Genomic DNA, 11,947 nt, shown 5'->3' on the forward strand with positions numbered 1-11,947 from the left:
GCCTATAATGACACTAGTTCTAGCTCTAGCTAACCGCTCACTCCCAGTCAGACCTGTAGTGTGAGGTGTAGAGCTGGGTGGGGATCGGTGCCATTGGCTTTGGACAAACTGAACTGTCAGTGCTGTCACTCTAGCTTCACAATCCCTTGTGGAATTGGAGTGCTGACATTTCAGGGACTCCCCATGCCTGCATTCCCACTTGCCTCTCCCTGCTACTTATGCTGCCATAGCCATATCTGCCGGAGCTTGCACATTGCACTTCATATTGCACTCACCTAGCTGTTAGCACTGCCTATACTCTCCCTACTTTGACTAATTGCACATTTTTTTCCCCTTCTCCTCCTGGGGGGTGCTGCCTGGAGACCTCAATCTATCAAGATGTCCAGCACACCCAGTTACATGTGACGTCGCCACTACCAGTAACGTCCCTGCATCCAGCTCGTCATTCTGCCTGTGTCATCTTTCATGTATGACCCACTGCCTTACCTCTGGTTGCCTGGCGATTGGAAGGAGACTCGGCACCAGCTTGTCATCACCTCCCTGCTCCCCAGTTATTTCTCAAATCTTATGATTTGGACAGTGTGACTTGGCACTTAACCATCTCTCCTATTTGACTCTCCCTGCCGGCCCCTGGAGGATGGGCTCCCCCTTTTAGTCTGGTCCCTCCCAAGGTTTCTTCCTTCTTGGGAGTTTTTCCTTGCCACTGTCGCCTATGGCTTACTCACTGGGGGCTTTGGGTGAGGATGCTGTAAAATGCTTTGAGACAATGAAATGTTGTGATAATGTGCTATACAAAAATAAATTTGTTGTTGTTCGTCTTTCTGGCATCATAACCATCTTCCTCTGTGGTTAGAGGAGCTCTGAAAACTTGTGGAAAACTTTACTGGCGGAACTCTCAGAAGTATGCAGACCTCTGTAGGTGGGTAGAGCTATTATTGGTCTGGTCACTCTGATGGCTGCCATACTTGGAGTAGTTGTTGCAGTGGCAGATCGGCTTCTCTTGATGATGTCTGATATCACTCCTTACAACAAGCATATTATGAGACTCAACCTACCAGGAGAATGAGGCTGGACCTGGCCAGACTCCAAGATCAAGCTGTTTTTAATGAATTTGCATGTAGTTTGTGTAAGGAACTTACAGACTTGGGTGTCACTGCTGATCCTAATGTGAGGTGTAAGACCTTCTGTGATAAGACCTGAAAGTTGCTGAGGGTTGCTTTGGTGTTACTGATGTTTCCAGAATTGAGGTGCAGGTGCATCTCATAGGGCACCCTGGATATTATCGAGAGTCACGCATGGCTTGATGGCAACTCCAAGCTGTACGGGGAAATGAGAAGGATGGCTGCGAGAGCTCAGAGGGTAGATAAGGAGGTGTTTGTTAGTGGAAACTCTGAGCAAGTGACACCATCTATGGTATAGCGACCCATATCCTACTTACAGAGGAATCAAAGCACTACACAGATCGGAATCTATTCCTCAGACATTGCAGCTGGTCCAGGTGATGGAACGCTCCTTATGGGTGACACCACGATTGTGACCTGCTAGGCCAGCAACTTTGAGCTGCTTTTTAAAGCTGATCCCTCAGCTAGGATGTTGGATATCTTTGGGTGCATGCTTCTTGAGGCTGAACCTCTGATGAGCAGTGAACCACACAATCTTACTGAGAATGCACAGGCGGTGAACCAGCTGGTGGTAGGGAAGGCCACAGGGATCTGTGGTATCCAGGGTGTACTTCTGGCATCCTTCTTACATCGCAAGCATTGTTGTCATTATCTGAAATGGGAAGGGTGAAATGCCTGACTGTGGCAACTACAGGGAGATACTGCCCTCAGTCCCAGGTAATGTCCTTGCTAAGGCCATCCTCAACAGAATCCATGATCACCTGCTTGCTTTCCAGCGACCAAAGCATTCTGGTTTTCTACCATCATCCGCATCCTGGCACTGAATGTTCTTGCAAACATGAATATCGGTATATTCGAATATATTTTATGAAGTGTTCAACTAAGTTGACTGAGCTGCCCTGTGTGACATTCTGAGATTTCACAGAATCAAGTCGTCCTTCAGGTTCAAGTCTTCCTGTGAGAAGTGGATGCTATCCAGTGAACTAAAATAAAGACTGGACTCATTCGGTACCGTGTCTCTTCAGAGAATCCATGGGTACTGTTAGCTTGACTCTGTGTCGAACAAGTGGTTGCTCAGGAAGTCCCGAATGAGGCACTTTACCTGCACAGTTAGGGAACATCAGTTACAGCACTACGGACATGTAGCACATTTTCCCAAAAGTGATCCAACTCACAGGATCCTCATTGTTGAGGACTCAAGAGGCTAAGGAGACGCTCAAGTGACACCTGACTGCAGCAGGTAGATGGGCATTTCCGGAGTGTGGAACTGGACCATGCGTCAGCCTGGGGAGGTCACCAGCTGAGATCCTGAGGTTTACAATGATAGGGTGGGTAACAAATTTATTGTATTTAATGAGCACTACACTGACACAAAGGATAAACTGTGATGCTATTAGCACTACAGACACATAGGGTAAAATTGTGATACTATGGACCCAATAGCTAGTAGGAAAAGAGGCCAAGTCAACCAACTGGGAGAAACATGGGAGGAAAGCTGACAGGGGTGTGTCAGTTGCCCTCCATGGTGTTCTTGATCCAGTTTAGGAACTCACACACCTTGGTGTAAACTCCAGGATGACCCAGCTGAGCACATCCCTGACCCCAGGAGATCAGCCCGTGTACTTCCCCAAAGCACACCAGGGAACTGCCTGAGTCACCCTGAAATGGAGAGAGGGAGACAGGAAAAGGACCAGAGGAGAGGGACAATGAGAGTTTCAGCCCAAGTGACAAGAGCATTGTGAGTCCTGACCTTGTGTGTGTGCTCATGAAATGAGTGACTACATTTCCCATGAAGTCCACCACCTGTGGAGCTTGGGGTTTGCTCAGCACTGCTGACTGATATGCGGTTTGAGGGGGTCCTGACATAGTCCTTAGCATTGCTGACTGGCGTGGGGTTTGAAGGGGTCCTGAGATAGGCCTCAGCACTGCTGACTGGGATGGGGTTTGAGGGGGTCCTGAGATAGGCCTCAGCACTGCTGACTGGGATGGGGTTTGAAGGGGTCCTGAGATAGGCCTCAGCACTGCTGACTGGGATGGGGTTTGAAGGGGTCCTGAGATAGGCCTCAGCACTGCTGACTGGGATGGGGTTTGAAGGGGTCCTGAGATAGCACTGCTGACTGGGATGGGTTTTGAGGGGGTCCTGAGATAGGCCTCAGCACTGCTGACTGGCATGGGCTTTGAGGGGGTCCTGAGATAGGCCTCAGCACTACTGACTGGGATGGGGTTTGAAGGGGTCCTGAGATAGGCCTCAGCACTGCTAACTGGGATGGGGTTTGAGGGGGTCCTGAGATAGGCCTCAGCACTGCTGACTGGGATGGGGTTTGAGGAGGTCCTGAGATAGGCCTCAGCACTGCTGACTGGCGTGGGGTTTGAAGGGGTCCTGAGATAGGCCTCAGCACTGCTGACTGGGATGGGTTTTGAGGGGGTCCTGAGATAGGTGTCAGCACTACTGACTGGCATGGGGTTTGAGGGGGTCAAAAATAGTGTTCAGCACTGCTGACTGGCATGGGGTTTGAGGGGGTCAAAAATAGTGTTCAGCACTGCTGACTGGCATGGGGTTTGAGGGGGTCCCTACATACGCTGCAGGCATCTCGGCCCCCATCCATGAACCCGGCACAAAGCATATTGCGGGTGATCATGCCTGGTTACGAATTCTGGCAGTCCTTATTATCCACAATTGGCAGATCCAGGCATTGCAGGCTAGTGACTGGGAAAGACACAGGAAATTAGATGTGAGAGGATGCCAACACGGCCCCAGAAGACAGTTCAGGCACTAATTACTTTAGACTCTTAAATAGACAAAGAAAATTATGTATATAGCTATTTATCTATGCAAAAAGTATGTACTTGCTCAGACTGAAACACATTTTGACAAGTGACTGATATCTAGTTGGATAGCTAGATGAACATTTCAATTCCTAACCCTCTCCTCTGGGACACCTCAGCCATTCCATGTGCTCGTAAAATTTCACCATTAGCCCTCTTACGTAACTAATTTACTTAGTTAAACACATTAATGAGGTACTGATTAATCAAACATGATACATTAGTAGTTCAGTCAACAAATCCATAAGTTTATTGAATGGTTACTTCAAATACTGGATTGACTTTAGGAGAGATTTTGAAATGGCTAAGCTAACACATTTTTGAGTACCAGTACCAAATGTTCCAGCACCTAAAGTACCAAATCAGCTGGGGAACATTTTTGGAACTTCAGTATTTGTTTATTTTTTTATTTTATGTTTTTTTTTTTTTTTGGGGAGGGGGGGGGCTTGAAAAGCTCTTTTTTTGTTGGTTAAAGAAACAGCCTGCCTCTGAAACACAATACAACCGCTGTCACAACAAAGCACAAATGTACATGGCATCACTAAGGGAAAGAGTGAATCTTGGTACATATATGTAAATAGGACTACTTCACAATAAAAGCACTAAGGGAAGGAGTGAATCTCTTGTGTATAAATGTAAATGGATTAACTTCACAACAAAAATTCTAAGGAAAATAGTGAATCTCTGTACATAAATGTAAATAGAACCACTTCACAACAAAAGCACTACAGGAAAGAGTGAGACACTGGGGGTTGAGTGCTCCGCTTGCTCACCGGCCTCTGAATTGTTGTCCCCCACCCCGATACAGATCACATTGCACCTGCAAACGAGCAGCCCACCAGAAGTGAAATGGGCATCACAGAATCAGTGATGGTTGCTGGATGAAACAGTTTGTTCATCATGATATCGTAGTCCAGAGTCTGGTAGTCATAGCTGGAGTAGACCATTGGTTGACAAGGGGATCAGAGAATTTACAGTTAACATTAGTGATTCGCAGTGGAGTGGACGACTGTGCAGTGCAAGAGCGAGGGTTGGCGTCGAATGTGCTCGTCTTGGGTGCCAGATGATGGTGTCGGTCTTCATGAGCTGCTCGGTGCCCTCAAATACTCACGGGTCATGCTCTCTGAGCATGATTTGCATGGCATAAGGGCTGAAATGAGTCAGAGTGTGGGGTACAGACGTTTCATTAGCTTTTTAAAAGCTAGAGTTTTATTACACTTTCAGTATACAGTCATTTCAATGCTATACTTACAATTACTTTAGTTTAGTTTAATTTGTCATGCAAGTTAGCACAGGGTCAACATTACAATGAAATGTGATTAGCAAGAATCAACAAGTCTCTCAGCAATATAGAATAAAGAAATACTGAGATGGGGGGAAGACAGCGTTATTGCACATGAAATAAAGTGACAAGAGTGAGCTGCAGTACATGCCTGTGATTCACCAATCTCTATCTACAAAATATATCATCTATATATCAGAAAACTTTATGAATGAAGATGCAGCTATATAATACCTAACAGCGGCAATGACCAAAAACAAATCTGAACATCTAAACAGAACAAATTCCATTTTCAACTTGTACCAGCAGTGGGCGACAGAGAGCAGCCACTGATCATTTATGAGCACCGCCCCACAGAAGTGTAGCCATAGTTCAGTGAGGCCATCCAAGTCCTGGAATTAGTGCACTTCTACCCCCCGATGATCCTGCCATCCTTTCGAGGCACCGCCCCTGAAACATGAGACACTGCATGAGTGGGAACGCAGAGCTGCCAGTCTCCATAATGATCAAAATGTATCACAAAAACATTATCATTTAAGCATGAATTTATCATTATGGCTAGTGCATGCTGCCTTATTACTGTAATAAGCATTTAAGTGATTCACAGTGGACACAGCACAGTCTAATGAATCAGCATGATCCCCTTCAACTAAACAACCTGCAGCAGCTTGAGCGATATGTTATTATTCTGGTCTATAAGCATTTCTGTTACCAGTAGCTCCCACACACACAAACAACACCAGCAGTCTCATGGTGTCCGGTGAATGCCGACTGCAGCACACATAGCTCTATATCAGGGGTCTCCAACTCCAGTTATGGAGGTCTACCGTCCAGTAGGTTTTCTAACCTACTTGGCTTCTGATGAGCCATACCTGTTCCTAAAAGCCTCCACAGTATGGGGGCTGGTGCCATATGTTACACAAGGACATACACCCACAGAAAGATAGCTAGGCGAGAAGATGGAGGTTTTCCCTACACAGTAAACACACACACAGACACACACACATACACACACAAACACTCAGATCTGTATTCATATCTTTAAAAGGACCATCCATTCATTGCTATGGCCAAAACTCTAATCCCAACAATGACAACCATAACCCCTATCCAGCCCTAACCTTAACCATAAGTAACCAAACAAAATAAAAGACTTTGGGCATTTTTAGTTTTATGATTGCAGTCACAGATTTTTATAAAATTGAATGGTTCCCACCATTCCCAAATGGTTCCCACATTATCAAAATAACAGGTTTTTATCACATTACTAGGACATCTGGTCCCCACTAAGTAATGTATACCTGGACCCCACACGCACACACACACACTCAGAAATACTACGAGAGGGAAGTTGGTAGCCTTTAATCTTTGTACTATTTCTTTTTTGGTATGTCTATGAAACAGTGCATGAGAATAAGAACAGAAAAAGATTGACTTTCCACAAGAGGAAATCTGGGTATGCATCCAGTACAGAAATAAAATGATACTTGCAGTTACAGTTCTTAACATGGCCAATAATAAATTAAAATAAGAACAAAAAAAACTAAAAGCAGTAGGTCAATTGGCATGAATTTGTAGGTAACCCGTAAATAAAAATCCAAAAACTATTTGTCTAGTGCAGGGATGGGAAACTCGCGGCTCTTTGAGCAAGAGGCTGCAGCTTTTCATGTCCTGACATATAATAATAATATATATATAATACTTTAGTAATTATAAAAAAAATATTTATGGGTTAATATTTGTCATGCCCGGCTCGTCCGCTCCTCGTGTGTACCACGCCCCCTGCTTACCCACGTGTACTTCCCTGATCGTCTCCTGCTGTGTCTGATTACTTTGATTAGTCTTGTCCTGTTTTAAGTCCTGGTCTTAGCCGTGGTCCTCGTCTGTCATTGATGTTAGTAGATGTTCGTGATCCTGTTCTGTCCTGCTCTTTAAAATAAATCCCTGTTTACCCCGACTTCCGCCTGTCCGCCTGCTTCCTGCCCGGTCGCCTCGCCCGTGATCACGAAGCGTGACAGAATGACAGACCACAAAAAGAAGAGCAAGCGAGCAAAACGGAGCCCAGAGGAGATGGAGATTCGTCTCGGAGCCTGCGCGTTAGCCAGGCTGTGGCTCCCGTCCGAGAACGAGGAGGAGGAACCCCCCCCCGCTCGCGAACTCGGAGCCGGGAAACCCCGTCCTCCTACCGCCCCTTGAGCGTTACTATTACCGGCCGGAAAGACTGGATAATTGGGGAGGGATCCGGACAGGGAGAGACGCCATCTTGCGTGTGCCCCGCGTGCCATCTAGGGCCACGCCGTCCTCACCCGCGCCGGATGTTCCTGCCCCGCGTCCAGCGGCAGCCACTCCGGAGACGTTCACCACACCTCTCCCAGGGAAGACGGCTACCCTGGTCGACCAGTTTTTCGCCCTCCAGGGTCTCTTTATAAGGGTGTTGGAGAGACCGACACCCCCAGAAGACCGGAGAATGGAGGAACGTGTAGCGCGTCTAACGAGGGGCTTTGACGTGTTTACGCCTGCCTCTGGTCCGGAGGAACTCGAAGGGATAGCAGAGGACCTCAGGCAGCTGATCCTGCTCCAGAAGGCGTCCGTCCCCGAGCTGGAACAGCCGCCGCCGCCCGCGGACCCCGCTCCCGTGCGGCCGCCGCCGCCCGCGGACCCCGCTCCCGTGCGGCCGCCGCCGCCCGCGGACCCCGCTCCAGAGCGGCCACCGCCGCCTGCGCAGCCACCTTTGCCTGCGCAGCCACTGCCGCTTGCGCAGCCGCCTGCGCAGCCCCCACTGCCTGCTGCTATTCCTCCTGCAGCTCCCGGGCAGGCGCCCCCACTGCAGCAGCCACCGCCTGCAGCAGCTCCCGGGCAGGCGCCCCCTCCGCCTGCAGCAGCTCCCGGGCAGGCGCCCCCTCCGCCTGCAGCAGCTCCCGGGCAGGCGCCCCCTCCGCCTGCAGCAGCTCCCGGGCAGGCGCCCCCTCCGCCTGCAGCAGCTCCAGAGGCGCCCCCTCCGCCTGCAGCAGCTCCATAGGCGCCCCCTCCGCCTGCTGCCCCGGTTCCTTTCGCCCAGACTCCATCTTGGCTCCTCCCTCTTCGGAGGTGGAGGAGCTTGAATGGGACCCCTCAGGGACCGCACTATTGACTCCTCTGTCCTCACCCCGGCGACGTCGACCCCGACCAGGGGTCAGCATGTCTGTGTCCCGCAAGGGGAGGGGGCACAGACGCAGGGCTGGGGTCCCGCCCGCCCTGCCCCCTGGCTCGCCCTGCCTCGCCTGCGCTGGGGCTCGGTTGGCGCCCGCGGGTCCTGGCCCTCCGGATCGGCTGTCGCCTGCGGGTCCCCCTCCGGTGCCTCGTCGCCCTGCCTCGCTCCCCCTTCTGGTGCCTGGTCGGTTGCCGGGGGGCTCCCCGACAGCGGCTCCTCGGTCGCCTTGCCTTCGCCCTGGCCCCTTTCAGCTCCCTCATCCCCTTCCCCGGTGCTCCCTCATGCTCCCTCCCTGGCCCCTCCGCGGGTCCCTCGCCCTGCCTCCTTGGCCCCTCCGAGGTCCCCTCTGGCTTTGGCCTCCCGGCCGCCTGCGGCCCCTCCGGTCGCCCCCCGTCGCCCGCTGGGGCTCCCCTTGGTTCCCCCTCCTTCTTGCCCGGCTCTCCTGCCCTGGTCCCTCCTTTGTTTGCTCCTCCTCCTGTCTCTGTTCCTCCTCTCTCCGTTCCTTTGTTCCTCCCGTCCCGGCTGCTCCTCCTGTATTCCCTCCTTTCACTCCTGGCCCGTTTGTTCCCTCTGTCCCCTCGGTATCTCCTTTCCTGGTCTGTCTGTCTGCGTTCCCCGTCCTTTGTCAGGTCCTTTCCCATTTCCTGTCCTTGTGCCTGTTCTGTCTGTCCGTCTTGTTCCTGGTCCCTTGTTAATGGTTTTGGGTTTTGTTTTTCAGGTCCTGGTTCCCTGTCTCGTCCCGTCCGTCGCCTCCTCCGGGGCGCGCCCGGTGAAGCGCGCCTTTGGGGGGGGGCTCTGTCATGCCCGGCTCGTCCGCTCCTCGTGTGTGCCACGCCCCCTGCTTACCCACGTGTACCCATGTACCCATGCTCCTGTGATATCTTAACTGCATAATTTACATCTTCCTTAAAGTCATTCTCTACGATGAGAATATGTCTCCGGTCAAATGGTATGCTTTCCAGAGTTTTCTTCAGTGTCCAAGATTTGATGTAGGCTTCAAAGTTTATTGCGATTCCTAATTCTTTCATATAGTTTTTGTAGTAAATCGTCACCACAGCTTCCCAGGTCTTTGCAAAATTATAATATTTTTATGATTTACATATTATAGCCAGCTTAGTTCGTAGTGGTAAGTACATTTTGCACTGCTGGGTCAGCACAGTTACAAGTAGTGATGTGGAGAGTGAAGGGCAGACAACTGCAGAGCCAAACAAACTTTACTCAAGAAAGAAGGAGTGAGGGCGAAGACTATTGCTACTGAACTGAACGATATTATGGTATTAGTCACCTTTGCGCTGTTACACATCCAAGGGATTTAAAACTGAGAGCCCCCCCCCCAAAATTGTTTTTCTATATTTTTTGTAAGTACTTCAAGTTCTGTTCTTGTGTCAAATGCATATATGCCGATATCGCATAAAAAATCGTATCTCAAACCCTGTTCTCTATTTATTTTGTAAATCTCTTTGTAAATCTTGGGTCAGACATTTAGGAGAAAATGGCTCTTTGCTTTAAAAAGGTTGCCGACCTCTGGTCTAGTGCAAAACTGTACAAGACCATTCATTCGAGTGTACACTAGATTCTGAAATTGCACATACTGTACATGTATATATGTTCAATTGTTCGCAGGTATTGCACATTCTTTGTAGTGTCATGTAATGGCAATGGCATAAATGTCCCTTCAGGCATCATGGGTGTAGCAGTCTGCCACTGAGGGTGCTACTCAGTCCCCCCAGGGTTTCCTGTAAGGGGTGGTCCTGATTGTCCATAACGGCTGAGAGTTTAGCAAGGGACCTCCTCTCTCCCACCTCCTGAATTTGGTCGAGAGGACACCCCAGTAAAAGGCCTGCCTTCCTGAACAGCTTGTCCAGCCTCGTCCTGCCCTCCACAGATACACCTTTTCTCCAGCATCTAATGCCATATAGGACTAATTTAATCTAATTTCATAAAAGGTCGTGAGGAATGCCTCTTGGACTCCAAAAGAGCATGATCTCCTCAGTAGATGGTGTTGTCAGTCCAATCCAGTTTGTTGTTCAGGTAAACACCCACATACTTATAAGACCTGACAGCCTCGATATCCACTACCTGGATAGTCACTAGGTTGACTGGATTCTGACAAGTCCTGTGAAAATCCATCGCCATCTCCTTGGCTTTATTGGGATTGAACTGGAGGCAGTTATCCTAGATCCAATCCTTCATCACACCTCAGTAGTCCTTCTCTTCTTTGTTCTCGACATTCCACAATAGCCGAATCATCAGAAAACATTTGTATGTCATATCTGCTAGTCTGCTGTGTGGAAGGTGAAGTGGAACAGTGCTGGAACCCAGCACTACATACTGCTGTTTGAGACACAAAGTCCTGTAACTTCACATATTGTGGTCTACTGGTAAGGTAATCTAGTGTCCAGGCCAACGGATGGTGGTCAAGCCCTCCCATCTCTGTCTTTGTTTTCAGTAGTTCTGGCTGAATTGTTCTGAAAGCAAAGGAGAAGTCAAAAAACATGACCCTCACTGTACTCCCGGCTGTATCCAGATGTGCAAGCTGTCTCTGTAGTAGAAATCAACGTGTGGCTGCTAGGCGACCTGCAGGGGAACCTTTGAGTGACTCACCAGGAAGGTTGGCGGGGATGAGGGGCCTTTCATCAGATTCCCCAGTCTGCAGTCACCAGGTCCTTTGAAGTGCACAGTCTTTGCCATCAGCACCACGCAGGACGTTTTTCACAGAGCCAGGACTCTGTCCAAACTCAGGTTCAGGTTGAACATGTATCATACCTCATTTTATGCAGGTTAGATTTAATATACACACAGGTTCATGATCTATTAACATGTCTTAGCCAGTTCATTGCCCGCTTTGTGCCCTGTGCCTCCTGGAATAGGGTCAGCCATCATGTATGGAATGAAGGATGGATAGAAGAAGGGGCAGTCATGATGTATCTGTGAGTTCAATGAATATATGAGAGTTCATACGAACAATTCAGGAAAGCAATGAAAACAGGTCAAAAGTCAATTATCCCACCAGATAACAGTTCAGTATGATAAATTTGTAATACATTCAATTTGGATAAATGCATCTTCTAACTCAGTGGTAGGATGGAGTATATTCTAGTGCATAAGAGTAAGGTAAACACTGTTTATTTACTGAGGGCTGAGCTGCGGCTGTAAGGTAAGCTAATATTTTGTCCAAATGCAATGACATGGTCAAGTGGCAATTTTGTCCAAAATATATTTTTTGCTGGCCAGGTGTAACTTTTCAAAAAACCCTGGCTAATTATTTTTTATCAATGTACACAAATGTCTGCTGACATTGACAATGTCCTTGAAGCAGTGCTGCTAGCATGGTGGGGTGCTGGGGGAGTAAATCTTAGTAAAACTGTCACCTGTATTGCTGGGAAAATGATCAGCAAATTTTTGATGGTTGCAGGTTTTAAAAATAACAGGCTCCAGAATTGAGTTCACTAGGACCAGAATCATCGGTGAAACCTCTGTGTGTCTCCTGCTCATTATCAGAAAAAATGCAGAACATCTTGAACTTGA

The 11,947-nt window shown here is 48.8% G+C and overlaps 1 pseudogene; it reads right to left on the reverse strand.

The window, feature by feature from the left end:
- Positions 1-2,630: 2,630 nt before the first annotated feature.
- On the reverse strand, positions 2,631-5,981 carry LOC125748839 (trypsin-like; annotated as a pseudogene).
- Positions 5,982-11,947: the final 5,966 nt, after the last annotated feature.

Source organism: Brienomyrus brachyistius, chromosome 9 (genome assembly GCF_023856365.1).
Source record: "Brienomyrus brachyistius isolate T26 chromosome 9, BBRACH_0.4, whole genome shotgun sequence".
In the NCBI taxonomy this organism is placed as follows: domain Eukaryota; kingdom Metazoa; phylum Chordata; class Actinopteri; order Osteoglossiformes; family Mormyridae; genus Brienomyrus; species Brienomyrus brachyistius.